This window comes from Centrocercus urophasianus, unplaced genomic scaffold (genome assembly GCF_019232065.1).
Source record: "Centrocercus urophasianus isolate 14NV4802_14NV808 unplaced genomic scaffold, USGS_Curo_1.0 seq_12, whole genome shotgun sequence".
In the NCBI taxonomy this organism is placed as follows: domain Eukaryota; kingdom Metazoa; phylum Chordata; class Aves; order Galliformes; family Phasianidae; genus Centrocercus; species Centrocercus urophasianus.
Window position 1 is genome coordinate 44724998 of NW_024884364.1, and position 4868 is coordinate 44729865.

The window sequence follows — 4868 nt, forward strand, 5'->3', positions numbered from 1 at the left end:
TTCTTGTGATTCTTGTGATTCTTGTGATTCTTGTGATTCTTGTGATTGTGTGAAAAGACATTTTGCGTCAAAGCAGAAGGCAAGTTACCAGTCTGAGCTAACCTCCTTATGGGGGCAATGTTATGGTTAAGATAGCAAAGAAAATGAAATGTTCTCCTTGAACTGTGTGTGTCATGATGACAGTATGGAGTGTAGTAACAGTGTGTAGGACTTGCGAGTCAGCTTGGCTATAGTTGGTAGTGAATCCAGAACAGCACAGAAATGAACTGGGTCAGTAGAAACCTATATGGGACTGAGTGAAGCTCATTTTCCCCTACTTCTCTCTAACAGTATGTGTAGTAGTGTGTGTAACATGATGTGGCTGAAATTTCCTAACGGAGGGAGTAAAGGGAACTGAGGAGGAAGTCAGAATAACACTCTGCTCTGGGAGAGAGTTTGATCTCCTCCAGTATCCTAGGGAAACTCACTGCAGCATGACAAAGGAACAAAGAAGCAATATAATCCTTTCTATACCTAGGATTGAGTAACACGTGATTCTTGTACGTTATTTGAAGGAGAGTTCTTCACTTGAACATCTACATGAAAATCCCATTATGCTTTTGTGCCTCGGCATTTCATTCAACACCGTGCTTTTTTTTCTTGGTAACAGTGAATCCATACCAGCAAGCTCTGTGAAAGCTTCCAGATAAACTTTTCCTCTTACTAGTTCACCCTGTCCTTGCTGTTGATATAGCTGCTACCTTGTTAAAGGTTTTCATGCATCTTCTCGGTGAGCAGTCTTCAAGTGAATTGAATGAACATATTATTTTTCACTTTGATTGGGGTTTTGTTACTGACTAGACTTTTCCAGCATTCTTCTGTATCTGAATTGTTGATCAGAATGTGCTTACAGAAGTAAATGAATTAAGGACTAAAATCAAAGGAATTAAGTGACCAGATGCAGCCAGTATGGGTTTATGAAAGGCAGGTCCTACCTGAATAAATTGATCTATGAGAAGATGATCTACTTAAGAGATGAGGAAAAAGCAGTGGATGTTTTCTATCTGTGTTTTAAAATGGCATTTTAAATGTAAACCATTTGACACTGCTTCCCATGGAATTTTCCTGGAGATGCTGTCTGTTCCTAGCTTAGATAGGTGTATGGTTCACTGAGTGAAGAACTGACTGAATAGCTGATAGGTCTGAAATAATCACAGTGAATTAAGTTCATCCTAGTTGGCTGCCAGTCACCAGGGATATTTCTCAAAGCTCAGTATTAGGGCCAGTTTTATTTCATGTTTTTCACAATGATCTAGATGAATGGATTGAGCACGCTTTCAGTAAATTTGCAGGTGACACTGAATTGCATGAGACAGTTGATGAGCTTGAGAGTAGGAAGGTTTGTGTATTTGTGACATTCTCTTATGATGACTTGGAATATTTACATAAGCATCTATTAGCTAGCCAAAGAAAATTTCTATGTAGGTCTCAGTTGAAAGTTTATTCTTAGAAGTAATTTCAGGAATGTTGATTTTTTCAGTCTCTGGCTGGTTCTTTTTGCTCTTACCAGTATGGCTTTTTTTTTTCTTTTTTTTAAGATTTTTTTTTTTTAATTTAATTTTAATTTTTTATGAAGTCCACTGTGGTGGAGTAGTTCTGTTCTTTATTCACATACAAGTGACTTATCTTCAGTACTGTCTGTTTCCCTGATCCTTAAAATTCCTTGCGGATTGTAGGATCTAACATCCTGGTCTAACCTAGCTGACCAGCTGCTAGAGTAATGTCTGTTAAACTGCATACTTTAATCTTTAAACTTTGATCTTTTGTTTCAAATATTGTCTCTTCTCATAACATTCTTAGATAAGGAAATTTGTTGCTATTTGTTATCAGCCTTCTAGTAACACACTTTCACAGATTTGAATCAGAGACTGGAAAACTAGCTCTACCTGAAATGGAGATAGCAATTCTGTGTTTCAAGAATGCTGCTGGAAAGTTAAGTCTGTCTTTCTTACCTCTATGGGCTGTCTGGTTAATAATTAAAGAACTGTAAATTTTGGAAGCTGCTGGTGAAGTTTAACAGTAATATGATTTGGATAATCTAAGAACTGACTTGAGTCTTAGATTAAAGTGTAGTCTAAAGCTCAGTCTATTTAAAGGAATAGTTAGGATAGGTTGCTCTGAGTTCTGCATACCATAACATCAGCAAATAGTAGCTTCAATAAAGTTATTTCACGGAGTTCTTTGAGAATTAAAATATCTGAGCTCAGATGTCGTTTAGTTCAAGTACCACTTTTCTTCGGAACATGCTCCTCATTGTCTATGTCTAAATTAGCAATTGGAGAAATAGTGCAGTTTTGAAGCAGATGCTTTCCATGTACTATGTATGATTGGTTCCTGACAGCAGTTTTTGTGCACTAGATCTCACTTTTTTTTTTGGAGGAACTAAAGAAAACAACACTGGTCACAACTATGTACCACAGATAAGTTTCTTGGTCATCTCAGTGACTATTGGGTTTGAGATGGCTGGCAAACAAGGTTTCATTACATTTTAAAAATGAAGGAAACATCCTTAAAAACCAGTATCAGGGTTGGCCTGGCAGGTGGGCACCTGTTACAAAGAGCTTCCAGAAATATTCAAGTGGGAGCATAGTGCTGAGCCAATCTGGATTTCTCAGCCTTTGATTCTTTATACTGAAGGATAGGGAGGGTTCTCTCGCGTTGCTCTGGAATTCCCTATACCCGGGTTCAGAGAGGACTACTGGGAAAATACATCCAGAAACATCCCATCAGCCCATAGCGTACATTAGCAACATGCTATGTCATTATGGCCAATTCCAGCTGCAATGATTATTATTCACTCCAGCAAACGTGGCCATTAAATGCAAGGATCTGGGAGGCCTGAGAGCACAGCATGCCAGTGGAGACCCAAGACAAATAAAGCAGTGAGTACGCTGATCTTTTCCATGTCACTAAGTCCCATGTCCTGTTAAGCAGGTAACCTGTGTTTCACTTGTCTTTCTTTAGCTGCCCAGATATACTGCCTGTTCGTGAGGGAAAAGATGTCAGAGGTTGGGTATCAGGTACTTCAAGGCATTGTTACTGATGCTCAGAGCAGTTTTTTCAGCTTCTTTCTTTTCCTGCCCTCTTCTCATTGAAGCAAGTGTGAAAAGCCTCCAGGCATCAGCTCAACTCACAGCAGGGAGGCAGCAGTGCCATTGAAGAATGCCATGAGGTGGAACAGAAACAAGACTTCTACATGTGAAATCTTCAGACAATGCTGATGTGGATGTCAACACACTTATACCAGCTACTGGAAGCACATTAATTGAACCAGAAGCTGTCATCCTGAATGTGTGTTGAAAGATCTGGCTGTATCTGTTCTGAAGTAAACTCCAAACCAAACATTTATGGAGCACTTGTGGGCAGGATTGACCACTTCAAACTGTGACTAAATTCACTTTGTGTCATCATTTATTTTGCTGAAAGCTCTCATAAAGTTCCATACTGCCATCCTGATTTGAGTTGCTGGGACAGTATTCCCACATGAGATCATAAACCAGATAGCACGGTGCTGAGGTTATGCTGGATGGCCTGATCTGAGCCCCCTTTGAGCCTGGTAAGTGTCCTGCTTCAGCGGTGAGACATGATGTAAAATGCAGTTCCACTACCGTTGTATTAAAATGGCTGAACCATGCTCATCTAAGCACCTGTACAGTATCAATTTAGCAAAATGTCAATGTCTGTATTTGAGCTACTTACCACAGGCTTCTTTTATAATTGCTAGCAAACAGCGGGCACTTTTCAATCATCCTTAGCAAATCAGAGGAATTACCTGTAGATATTTCTTTTTTCTTGTCATGAACCATAAAGAAGAACTTGGCCCAAATGTCTCAGATATATGTGGTTGGATGAATCCATTTCATGATGTGTAGGTGCCAAAATGGGAATTAGTCACTATTATCTCACAGCAGATCCTCCTGTAAGCTGATCTTACCAGTCATAGAGGTGAGACTGACGGGAAATTATAACCCATTTCCCAGGAGACTGGGAACTCCTGGCCAATCTTTTCCTGAGTTTCAGAAGCAGCAAGACTTCCCCTCCTTTGGAGGCTGCCCACTCAACAAGGTTAACGCTATTTCTAAAAGCCAGTATCCCTTGTGGTCTTATTGATGTTGGAGCTGTCTGCAGAAAAACACCATTCCGTTGTCAGAAACAGTAAGTATGTGATTCTGCAGGTTAGGCAACAGATAGGTAGAATCACAGAATGGCCTGGATTGAAAATGATCATGATGATCATCCAGTTTCAACCCCCCTGCTATGTGCAGGGTCTCCAACCACCAGACCAGGCTGCCCAGAGCCACATCCAGCCTGGCCTCGAATGCCTCCAGGGATGGGGCATCCACAGCCTCCTTGGGCAACCTGTTCCAGTGTCCTTGAAACCGAGAGAACCTGAGCCCAGTTGTGCATATATTTTAAGTAGTTGTTGAACAAAATACAAAAGCAACCTTTTACAAAGGAGCCCCAGAGCACAAGACTCCCCCTTTGTTAATCTTGTGCCATAAGAAGTAGATTAAAGAATCTGTTTTGCTTTTACTTTTTAGCCAAGTGAGCCTTGGATCCTTTTCTCTAGTATGGCAAAGATTCAACAGAAAGAAGTGACAGCATCTCTTTTTTACCTTCTGATGCTTGGAACTTGCTACATTGCTACTTTGTCTGTCCAGTTATTATTCCTGCTGGTTCGTAATTGTGCCAACTTCAGGCTGAGTGTTCAGGCTTTTGCTGGTGCCAGCCTCAGGCTGAGAAATGCTTATTAGCTTTTTCTCTGCTGGCTATGCAACTCATTTATCTGTCCTACCCAGAATTTTAATTTAGTTTTTTTTTTTTTCTTT